Source organism: Amblyomma maculatum, chromosome 1, assembly GCF_055883805.1.
Source record: "Amblyomma maculatum isolate TAMU_Amacu chromosome 1, ASM5588380v1, whole genome shotgun sequence".
NCBI lineage: Eukaryota > Metazoa > Arthropoda > Arachnida > Ixodida > Ixodidae > Amblyomma > Amblyomma maculatum.
This window is the reverse complement of record NC_139344.1, coordinates 315310293-315323241: the sequence shown is the minus strand read 5'-3', so window position 1 is coordinate 315323241 and position 12949 is coordinate 315310293. Positions and strand designations below refer to the sequence as shown.

At 45.9% G+C, this 12949-nt stretch overlaps 1 pseudogene; it reads right to left on the bottom strand.

Moving 5' to 3' along the window:
- Window positions 1-5367: 5367 nt before the first annotated feature.
- Window positions 5368-9944, bottom strand: LOC146207168 (uncharacterized; annotated as a pseudogene).
- Window positions 9945-12949: the final 3005 nt, after the last annotated feature.

The window sequence follows — 12949 nt, the reverse complement described above, 5'->3', positions numbered from 1 at the left end:
CAGACAAACAGCACCACTTCTTCATGAAGCATATAAGGTGATTTTTCGCTCACAAGGAGGGTTGTATCTTCCGCAAGTGCAGCCACACCAACTGATCCGAAGCATTTGCGCAGCAGCCAACACACCACTGGGAGATCACGTCCAGCCACGCATTCATCCAAGCAATAATACCTGCACGATGGCAACAACAGGCAAAGAGACGGCACTTCAACTGGTCCAGGTGAAGAGCATTACGCACGCTAGCAAGGAATACGCAGTCACCGAATACATAGCGGCAGCATCGGACGCTGTTCGAGGCGTCATTACGAACGCCAGTTCCCAGCAAACTAATTTACTTCGAAGGTGTACACCTTTGTAAAGCATACCGTTCAAGACCAGAAGGTTGCACCAACTGCTACCAACCGGGTCATCGTAACGATGCTTGCTCGCATCCGAAACAATCGAAATGCCCAAGGTGCGGCGTCGAACATGGAGCGGACCACGAGGGACTGTGTGGTGGTGAACACTTAACTGGAACAGGATGGTGCAAGGCGAAACAACGAGTGACACGACCCCAGCACAGAGATCTTGGTGAACAGCCTCGCCACAGCGGAAACGCCTCGATAGAACCCTCTTCACGACAGACGCGTAAAAACAACGTGATTGGAAACAAACGCACGGGACTCACGTGGGCAGAGAGGGCCGCCCGCACTCCAGACCGTCAGGCGGAGGAGATAGCCCGGCTCAGGGAGGAGGTAAGACACCTACAGCAACACCTCTCCCAGTCATCCTCGACCTTATCTCCATCATTTCAACCAGATACCAACTCAAATGTTCCTCTTCCCACCACCCCTCCAACCACCCAAACTCCATCCCCTCCTTCTACCCCGCCGGCAAAAAAGAAACGCATAGAGTCAAACAGTGACACCGACCCCCTAGCTGAATTGGAAGCCCGAATAGAGGCGAAATTTCAGGCAAAATTTGAACTCTTCCAGCAAAGAATGGAAGAATGATTCCAAACCCTAACGGCCCAGCTAGAGGCGCGGCTAAGCACATTCTGTGACCATCTAGAGGTGGCAATTACCCGTATAATGCACGTGGTTGACGTCAAATTGGCTACACTCCCCCCCAACCATCCCCCACTTCTCTCTTCCCAAGCCATCCCCCTATCCAACCACCAATACCCCCCTCCGCAGCACTCCAAGTGCAGCATGATGGCAGCTCATCCTCCCATTCATAACGGCAACAACCCACTAATAATCTGGCACTGGAACTGTCGGAGCATTAAGCGAAAGCGGGATCCTCTGGTACAACTCATAACTAGCAATTCGTCAACCCCAGACCTTATATTACTACAAGAAACTCGTATAGCCCTCAGCGTACCAGGATATACAGCATACCATGCACAGAGCGTGGACAAGCCCGTGGTTACAACCTACATCAGGCGCACACTCCGACACACAATACACGACTACACATACGAGGTAGCACACGCTACCGTAGAAATCATACCGAATGATGTTACTAAAGAGTCATTAATAGTCTCTAATATATACAACCCCCCTAGCAGTCCCGCATCCCGTTGAGCGAATCTAATTAGGACAATAGCACAGGAGGCCAAGAAAACACCTTTATTGATAGCGGGGGACCTAAACTGCGCACATGCTGATCGGGGATACAGCCGTACAAACAGCAGAGGAGAGGTTCTGTCCAATCAGATTCAGCAATCCCAGCTATCCGTATATAATGATTTCGACATGCCCACCAGACAGGGCACGGTTGGAATGATGGATACTAGCCCAGATCTCACGCTCGGCAGAAACATCCAGCACCTGAGATGGGAACGAACCGGACATACCACATTAGGCAGCGATCATTATATCATCGCCGTAACCTATGAAGGACTACATTGCACGCCAAAGTCATAAGCATCGTTTGGTGAACTGGGAAAAATTCCGACAACAACGTCAAAACACCCAAAACACCCCTACTGAAGATCACATAGAATTAGGGCTATGGGTGAAAAAACTCATTCAGGACCAGGAGAATAATACGCGGATCTTTGATACAAACGAAAAGGTGCCAATGTTAGATGCCAGAATGACCCATTTACTTGAAGCCCACCGCCGTTTAACTAACCGATATGCCACACAGAAACACAACCGCAAGCTTAAGCAGAAGATTAGTGATCTGGTCACCAAATTGAAGACCATGGAGCGCAACTGCTCCAGCAGAATTGGACACAAATGTGGGAAGGGCTAAAAAGAAATCTTACCACAAAGCGTGCATGGCCCCACTTCGGCACCTTCTGGACCCAACCCAGAGCAAGACATACACACGAAACATAATAGCAAGACTAACCCATCAACACAAACATGACACAGATGCCCTTCTAGCTACTCTAAAGCACATGCACACCACCCCGGGAAACCATCAATCCCTTCACCCTATGCAGGAGGGCCAAATGATGTATTAGTAGCTGCAATAACGACATCAAAAATACGGGCAGCACTTCACAAGCTCAAGAACACAACGTCAGGCGAAGACCAGGTTTCAAATGTGGCGCTAAGAAATCTAGATGATAAATCATTGGAGCAACTAACGGACCTCTATAACAAACACTGGGAAGAAGGGACACTCCCAGCAGAATGGACACACGTACGGGAAAGTAATTCTAATACCAAAACCAAACAAGCCAATTTCCCCGGAGAATATGCGCCCAATATCGCTCACTTCCAACTTAGGAAAACTCTTTGAACAGGTTATACTAGCTCGGCTAACTGCGTACATGGATGACACAAACCAATACCCGCACTCCATGGTCGGTTTCAGGCCCCGTTTATCTACGCAGTACGCTATGCTGCAGCTAACAGCAGCGGTGCTTGACCCACATATACCAACGCATACCAAGGCGATCCTAACTATAGATCTCAAAAAGGCTTTCGATAATGTACAACACACAGCAATCCTACAGGCACTAACGAACATTCAAAGTGGCCCTAGTGTCTACAACTACATGAGAGCCTTCCTCCAGCACAGGATAGTCACGCTTCACATCGACAATCTCCACACCTCACTGTACACACTTGCCAACGTGGGCACTCCGCAAGGCTCCGTTCTTTCCCCCTTTCTGTTCAACATCACCCTTATCCCCTTAACCACAGAACCACAGAAAATCCCTCACCTCGGTCACACTCTACGCCGATGACATCACACTCTGGACAACATACGGATCAGAAGGTCAAATCGAAGACACGTTACAAACGGCAGCAGATACGATAATTAAGCTCACTGTAACAATCGGACTAGAGTGCTCGCCAAAAAAATCGGAATTACTAGTTATACCCCTAATGGACGGACCTACCAAAGCGCCATAGAAATCCGAATTCAGGAAAGACAGGTACCACAGGTCCGTACCATCCGCATTCTAGGACTATACCTGCAACATTATGGAAAAAACGTAAACACAATTAAGCGGCTCAAAAAGGCTGTTGCGAATACCACGCAACTCACAAAAAGGGTGACAGGACGCGCACATGGGTTCCGAGAGGCGGACACGCTGCGCGTAGTGCACGCCTATACCCTCAGCCGAATTCTTTATGCTACACCATACCTCAAACTATCATGCAATGAGGTCAAGAAAATAGACTCCTTAATTCGGCAAGTAACAAAGGCAGCACTTAAATTACCGAAAAGCGCTAGCAACGAGAGACTACTCGAACTCGGAGTCCAGAACACAATACATGAGCTTCGAGAGGCCCACTTACAAGCACACTTGTGGAGCGCACTTACAAGCGCTCTACAAATGATACGGGAATGAGCCCGATGCAGTTTCAGTGGATGCTGCCTGCGATGAGAACGGAGCCACTGCGGTTGTACATAACCCCCACATTTCCCCCCTAACTTTCGAGCTTCCTTCAGGCACCACCCCTCAGGAAGCCGAAGAGACCGCTATAGCTATTACTCTGGCATACACAGATGCCAGTTATGTATTTAGTGATTCAAAAACTGCCATTCTAAATTATGCCAGGGGCCGGGTTCATCCTCCGGCGCACCGCGTGCTGCACATTAACACCCCCCACCTCTCCCGACGTGTTGAGCTCATCTGGGTGCCTGCGCACTCGGGAAATCCCGGCAACGAGGCCGCCGACTCTTTAGCCCGAGGGACTAGAAACCGGGCACAGGTGGACCTCGTGGGGGATTTCTCGAAGGAGCGTATGCACTCGTTTGCTGAGTTCACTGCCAACTCTCGCGCTGAGCGCCTCATCTATCCATTATCCCACCCATCCCTTAATACCAGAGAACAGTCAATCTGGCGTCGCCCGCAGACACGAACGCTGCCGACACCAGCTCTACTTTCCAAATTTAAACCGGTATCCCCCATATGCACTTTGTGTTCCCACCCCAAGGCCACCCTTACTCATTCTTTTATCCTGCCCGGCGTTTCCTCCCCCCGCCGGGCCGGTGCCTCTCCGAACCTGGGAGGACTGGCAGACCTCACTTGGGTCAGTGGACCCGGTTAGGCAGAAGATCGTCGTCAGCCGGGCTGCATACGTCATGGATCAACATCACATGAACGTTCAGATCGGGAGTGGGGTCATGCGGAGACCCAGGAGGCCTGCGTGACTCGAATGCTTCGCAGAAAGTTTTTCCTCCTCCTCCTCCCGAATCTTTTGAAGGTTGTTGCCTTTTAACGCGAGCCAAACTTTGCCATTTAAGAGAACTCGAGTTTGTTGATTAGGCCTATGTTTATGAGCAGTTGCTGCAGCACAATAAAAATGGTTGGCAAAGGGGGCGGCATAAAAAGGCAGCAATACTTCCAAACATAGAGCAAACATGCAAATTCATAATGCAAATACTTCTGCAAGACATGCAAGTACTTTGGCCATGTACTTTGTCCCTCAGCACAGCAAGGTGTGGTCCAGAGACACTGGTGCATTATGACAGTCGTGCCCAGTTGCGTGCCTAGTTCTCAACAGAGTGTACAAAGTCTACAATTATGACTTTCATATTCATGATTTATTACATCAAGCCAGAAAATAAAGCAATAAAGCACAACAATAAAAAATGCATGTCGCAGACAGCATGAACAGTAGCGTAGTTTAAGCGGGTTAATGATCTCAGTGATCACAGCCGAGGTATGGAAAAGGCTTCTTAAGTGCCACAAAGCATCACGAGATGAGAAACGTACAGAAAATAAAGCTACGATCACTGCAACTGAAATAAAAATGAATTAAATTGGGTATATGAAGGTACACGTGCAGGATAGAGCACTGGGATTACTCTTCACATTTCAAATGTTCCGCTGAAAGAATATAGCAGTTTTCAAGGCAATGGTCCAGGCAGCTATAGCATCAATAAACGTGCTTAACGCAGGAGAATTAGAGCCTACATCGAGTCTGTGTACAACCTCCAGACCTGCTTCTGATCAGCAACCAGATTTTGTAGCAATTGTGATCCACCTAAATGACACATAGAGTACATATTATAGTGAGGATGACGGACATTATTGCTGCAGTAAAAAATGTAATGAACATTTCTCAGCACTGCACTGTGTGTGAAAATAAAGCCATCTCATCATCTCATATAGTCATCTCGTAGCACTCTAATGTGTTGCAACAATACAGAACTCTCACTAGAGACATAAAGATGCACTACAACAAGCGTTAAGAAATTCAGAGCTTGAAACTCTTGCAAGAGATGACCTTATTCGGATATTCAAGCCCTTAATACCAATCTATTGAGATGTAGCACACGCAATAAAATAGTTTGGCCTCGAAAAATAATGCAACCAGTAACTGCGAAAGCATCTTTTCTAATGATTGAATTACACAGTCCAATATTTCTCAGCCTCACTCTCTCCAACAACATACAGCCGGAGATTTTCCCACCTCTGCATAAAACACTATACAGACTGTAGTATGTTAATTTTGGTGTCGTTTGTGCGTATTAAATATTCAATTGACTATACCATGAGTGTGCTTTAGATTTGGATTGGATGTGGTTTGTCTTGGCCCTATATATGTAGTCGCATCTCTTACTAAATGAGCTTTGGTTCCATATTCCGCCTAAGATCCTCGGCTATGTTACTTTGTGAGCCATCGCGGCCTTCTGATTACATAGACTATGGCCTACATGTTATTTTCCCACGATATTGCAGGAAGATGCGACAGAAACCTACTCACAAGCATACACCTGCAAACTAGGATGCAGGCCCAGGCATACTCCCAAAATCTCCTTGGTTTGGTTTGTGGGGTTTTAACGTCCCAACGCGACTCAGGCTATGAGAGCCGTAGTGGAGGACTTCGGAAATTTCGACCACCTGGGGTTCTTTAACGTGCGCTGACATCGCACAGCACACGGGCGCCTTGCTTTTCGCCTCCATTGAAAAGCGGCCGCCGAGGCCGGTATTCGATCCCGCGTCCTTGGGACCCAAAATCTCCTTCCCACGGGTTTTCCCATACTTGAGTATATAGCAGCACTGGCTCTGATTTGCAAATATTGCACTCTCTAGCCTCAATTCGCACTTGTGCGACTCCGTAGGACACCTGTGGTCATTCATAAACTAAATGCAAGCCATCCAGCAAAGTAGACAATGATACTTTCTGCCATTGCAGATGAATAATCATTGGGCGAGACTCCTACTGCAATTGGCAAAGATGCAGCGGCTGTACAAAGAGTAGAAGCAAGTGCAGAAAAGAAACTGGGAGAGTCGCCAGAAGGGTTGGTATGTCTTCGGCACAGTTGCTGCTTTCTGATAATTTGAAAAGGTTGCTAACTGAAAGATGAATGAATGCTTCTTAAAACTGTCCGAAAAACGAGTTGCTGTTCTCTCCCGACTTTGATCTAATAATTGCAAAGGTATATTTAAGTGTATCCTGGTTCAGATGCGTGATTAGTAGGTAGGCCAAATTGTACCGAGAGGCCAAGTAGTTCCACAACATCAGCAAAGCCCTCATAGTTTGGCGGAAGCCATGGATGCAAGGTGGCTGTTGTGTACAGCCTAGAACTTCAATATTCGCAAAAACTGCAATGCAGTCCGCCAAGAACTCTTTGTAGTTACGTCCTGTACACATTGCAGAAGTGCAAGGTGACTTTCCGCACTTCTGAGATATGTTTAGGCAGTCAAAGGGTCTATCCGCTCGACAAATCTGTGTGGATAGCCTCTGCTGGCAACTGCCGAAGTGTTACCAAACTGCACAATGCAGCAGCACAGGGGTTGCTGAACACCTGTGCTGCGAGCTTCACAGACCTCTTTGGACCAAAAGTCAAATTAAAGTGACGGTCGCTCAGCTTTGGAATGGACCGAATTTCCATTTCTCGGTCCCTCTCGTAAGACTGTCGTATATACGAACTTTTGATTATGTTAGTCTATTCTACGGTCATACATGAAGGATATATTTCGCAAGCACTTGAGAAAATGTGAAGCATCAAAAATAAAGAAAAGCTGTTCACCACTGATGCGCAGTTATGGGTTTTGAGGGTTTACAAGGCTAGAAACCAGATACATTTGGGTTCCCCTGATCACAAACCGCAGTCACAGGTTGTAATCCAGCTGCAAGAAGTAAGTTGTAGCACTGGAAAAGACGGTCACATATAACACTCGCAAGTGCTGTTTATCCGCAAAGAAACAGCCAAGAGGCCTCTTCCGCGGTGTGCATATTCATTTGGCCATGAACACAAGAGCCTTAGCAAGATATCGACCTTGTGCAGTACTATACACTCTTCAAGGCCTTCAAATCTGTCTGACACTGGGTTGTACGACAGTTCATTTGCAACATGCATTTCATCAAAAATTATAGCGCAAGCCCTGCCTTTCTGCGGAAAAGACGCTTCCCGTCTCTTGATCAAATCGAAAACTTCAGGATATAATCCCACCCTGGATAAAGCCAGAAAGGAGCTGCCTGCAATACCAGTAACCTTTCGAGGTGTGAAAGTAGAGACCTTAGGAACGCTTTGTTCTGGCTGCACCATCGAGACCAGATCTGCTGGTGTTGCTCATCTTCAACTGAGCCTCTACAAAGCAGCAACAGTTGGAGTCACATGCTCACGCACAGTTTCTACCACTTCGGCAGCAGTCTACATGCGTCGGCGCTGGAGCAGTCGTCCTTGCAGTCTCGTGTTGCGGTCATGGAGCTGCCTGAGCTTGGCTCTGAGCTTGTCAAGGGGCCGCCTTTCATTGGTGGGGCTGGTGAACGATCCTGCAAGGTAAGGGATAAGCAGCAGAATAATTAGCAGCTGTCGGGTTCAGTACACGTACTTATATCCTTACAGAACCAAGAAATGCACGTGGTGTCAAAGCGTTGCAATGTTTGCAACATCAACCTTTTTAAGAAATCGATGAACTGCTGCGCGAAGGTTCTGGTGATGCTGCAGTACACAATGGCAGTGCTGCAAGCTCTCCAGCCGTGTTGGTATGTGCAGATGACTTGCTGGCCCGAGCATATCTGTGGTCAGCTGCGACAGCAGGAAGTAATGCAAGAAAAAAATATAACTACAGCACAGACAGTAACGAAAGCGTAGCCAGAAACCAAACAATGCACAAAAATATTTTCTAAGCCCCTAAAGCAAAATCAGCACTTACAATGAACTTCTAAAAAGGCACTGCCGTGGGTCCGCGCTTGACTCAGGGAAGAACTTTGGGTGTCTGCATCTGCAAAGCACACAGTCAAGATACTGCAGTATATTTCTGCACCATCGCTTTTTGCATTGTTGGAAAACATTGGAAATAACTATTACCTTCTATGATGAGTTTCAGCAATTGGGACTGCTGGCTGTGCATGCACCCCTTTCCAACTACTTCACTGGACATATCACCTATGAAACAAAGAAAAGTTCGCCCTGTATTATCACCATTTACCAGAAAGGTACCCACAATGCATTCAACCCTTCCCACCTGACTCTCCTTTCTGATGCAGTGACCAAGTTCCACTTAGCCTGGACGATGAAGCATCCATGTGACTGCTGCGCGCACTCGAGGCATCTGAAATGGCAATTCCAACAAGGAAGGAGACACATCAGTACCCCGGTGGCTATTATTTGCAAAAAACTGTAGCTTCCGCGCCTTGCATGCGGCTAAGATATGGCACCACTCGTGGAGGAAAAATGCCTTCTGTTGAAGTTAACTTCTGCTTAGCACTTTGATTCGCTACCCTATCAATTTCAATGAAATCAGAGGCTATAGCGCGTGCATAAAAATTTATAAATTGTTGTGCGCAATACCAGCGTGAAGAGCTCAAGATATGCTTCTCACGCAGAGACATCTCAAATAAAGCGATGTGCATCATATCGCTTGCCCTCTACATATGCAGGTAAAATAAGCAATAATAAGCATACAAAAATAATATTAGGCATGCAATAAGCTGTAATAAAATTACTTCACAGACAATTGCAGAATAAAGAGTAAACCATGCTTTTGATACTATATTTAGCATTATAAACAGCAAGAACAGAGGCAATGATTATTGCGCTTCATTGGCAGTGGTGTGCTTGCTCTCATAAGCTATACATGAGCGTGCAATATCTGAAATGTTTTCCACTCATTGCAACTTTACCTATCAAAGCCTAAAATTTCAGCTTTATAAGACGCAACAATAAAACCTTTATGGGCACAAGGAAGAAAAATTTCGGAGTTGGAGCACTGAAATACTCCGTACATGAAGGAAAGGTGGCACAATTTTTTAAGGTCTTTCAGCACTTTTTGCACATGGTAGCCTTTCTAAGATGTGTACTGCAGGCTACTAAATATTCTCGAAAACATGAAGCCTAGTACACACGAAATTCGTTAGCTATAAAACAGGCGAGAGCGGCAAGAAATCAGCTATGGAGCTAGAAGAGACGATACTGAGAAGAGCTCACTCACCGGTGAAAGTCAGGCGGGAAGCGGTGTTATAAGACGCCGACGGTTGAGTCCACGCTGCCGCAATGTGCCACAGAGCATGTTTCCTCACTTTGCGCGGGCCCATCTTGCGATAAAGCGCTAAGTTCTTCAAACGAAGTGCGAGAAGCATAATACAATGCTGCAAAAAAGGCTACGCACTGGCTGCACGCCGAGGAGACGAAACCATGAAAACTCGGCTGAAGCAGGATATTAATCTTACCAAGAGCAGAAACCAGCAAGGATGTCGAAATATTTGCAATAGGGACGTTTTCAGACTTGCAAGCTAAACTTATAAGCTTTCCAAGGAGCACAACAGACAGCGATAAGAAACCGCCTCGCTAGGGTGGCTTCGTCAGCTTCGTTGCCTGTGGTTGCCTACCTCGCAGAAGCCTAAGAGGGTCTGCAAAGTCTCTTCAAGACCGATGCAACATCAAGCAGGGTGCAATAAGAGTGTTGCAAAATTGTTAAAAGTTAATGTTTGAATTAAGTACCTTACCTCATTCACAAGCAAAGTTATCAAAATTTCTATTATTCTTGTGTTGATTCATATATTTTAATTTGCAATAATACAATTTCTTAATTTCCATGGCTTATTCCTAATAAAGGAAGAAGCCATGGGCCTCATAACACGAGGACAAGTAAACGCTGTACATATGACCACGCCACATGACCACGCCAATGAGATCGGAGTAAATAAAAAAATTAAAATGCAACCGCGCAGTCATGCCATCTTCCAAGCGTTACAGCAAGCAGAAGAGAAAAAAGGGCAGGAAGGGGCGAGAAAGCACACAACGAGGCTAGTGAAGGAGGAGGCAACAATCAAATCATGCAAGGTATTTAGAACGCAATAATACTTAATAACCAGATAATCGAGCGAAACAAAAGCAGAGCATAACATAAAATAAGGCATAACAGCTCACAGATCAAGGTGAAAAAGACGAGTAAACTATAGGAACCGGAGGAAGAACCCGCTCATGAAGACCACGGACCATATTGTAAGAGAACATTGAGCAAAACAGGAACAGAAGAAAGCGAGCCAAGGAATAATCAACTAGGCAAATATATTATGGCACCTGGAAAGCACTGTAAAATACAGGAACGAAAAAAAAAAAGTGGTTTAGAGTTGAAACAAACCTCACCAACTCGCAAGACAAGCTATTAATAAAGGCTCATACTAAACAGCTCAAAACGACATAACGCAAGAAGACAAAACAAGGCATTAAGAGCTTGTGTTGTGCCTTCTTGTGTCCTGCAACTTTACGCTGCATACCGTGAATCACTAACAACTAGCTCAAAACCCAGCATTAATTAGATAGGAGGGAAGCGAAAATCAGGTGCTGCCAGTGCAGAAGAAACAATCCTCGAGGTGATAAGTCACGGTACTCAGAAAAAAAAGAGTAAGAAAGCAAACAGGCAGGGGGCACCAGTAAACAGCGAAACTGACTACGTTACTAAGACGTGACTAAAATGGCTGTTAAAGCGAGGTCATGAACAAGCAACCATGTCACGCCGCCATTTGAGCGCTGTGGGAAACCGACAGAAGAGGCAAGTGGTAAAGAGTTGAAGCAGCGACGTCAGCTTTCAGATTAAGTGATTAACAGAAACAAAAACAAACATGAGGTGATGTAAGCGAAGAATAATTAAGCCTAGAGACATGAAGTCATATCGCTAAGAAAAGAGTAAGAAAGTAAACAGGTAGGGAGCACCAGTATACAGTGAAGTTTACTACGTTACTGAGAAGTGACTAAATGGGTTAATAAAGCGAGCCAAAGATCAAGCAATCACGAAGCCATATCCGGCAGCCATGCAAGCACTGTAGCAAACCGACAGAAGAGATAAGCGGTTCAGAGTTGAAATAACCATATGTGCTTGCAGATGAAGCAATGGGCTGATTGTTGGAGAAATGTGAGGTGATGCAGGCGAAGAAGAAAGGAGCCTCGCGGCATCAAGTCATGGCAGTAAGAGTAAGGAAGCAAACAGGCAGAGATCCCTAGTATACAGCGAAATGACTACGTTACTCAGACCTGTCTAAAATTGGATAATAAAGCGAGCCAAAAAACAAGCAACCATGCAACCATGTCATGCTACCATTTGAGCGCTGTGGGAAATCGACAGAAGAGGTAAGTGGTAAAGAGTTGAAGCAACCATGTCAGCTTGCAGATTAGGCGATTAAGAGAACAACAAGCAAATGTGAAGTGATGCAAACGCAGACGAAAGGAGCCTCGAGGCATTAAGTCATGGTGTTCAGAAAAGAATAACAAAGCAAACAGGCAGGGAGCAACGGTAAACAGCGAAATTGACTGCGTTACTGACACGTGAATAAAATGGGTGAATAAAGCGAGGCAATAAGCAAGCAACCATTCAGCCTTGCAATGCCGCCATTCAAGCACTGTAGCAAAGCGACAGAAAAGATAAGCGGTTAAGAGTTGAAGGAACCGCACCTTCTTTCAGATAAAGCAATGAGCTGAATGTTGGAGAAAGAAGCCTCGATGCATTAAGTTATGGCGCTAAGAGTAAGGAAGCAAACATGCATAGAGCACCAGAAAACAGTGTAAGTGACTACATTACTGAGACCCGACTAATATGTTTTAATAAAGCGGGCCAATGTATAACCAGCCATTTCATGCCGCCATGCAAGCGCTGTAGCAAACCAACAGAAGGAATAAGCATTTCATAGTGGAACTGCGCAAGTTAACAAACAAGCAATTAACAGAAAGGCAGGCGTGAGGTGATGCAAGCGAAGATGAAAGGAGCCCCGAATCAGTAAGTTCTGACTCAAAGAAAAGAGTAAGAAAGTAAACAAGCAGCGAGCAACTGTAAACAGCGAATTGACTATGTTAATGAGAGCTGACTCAACTGAATTAAAAAAGTGTGCCAAGGAATAAGCAACCCCGCAGCCATATCATGCCGCTATGCAAGCACTGTAGCAAGCCGACAGGAGAGATAAGCGGATCAAAATTGAAGCTACGTCAGTCTACAAATTAAACGATTAACAGAAAGGCAAGCAAACGTGAGGTGATGCAAGCGAAGAAAAAAGGAGCCTGGAGACATTAAAGCTTGGCGCTAAGAAAAGAGCAAGGAAGCAAACAA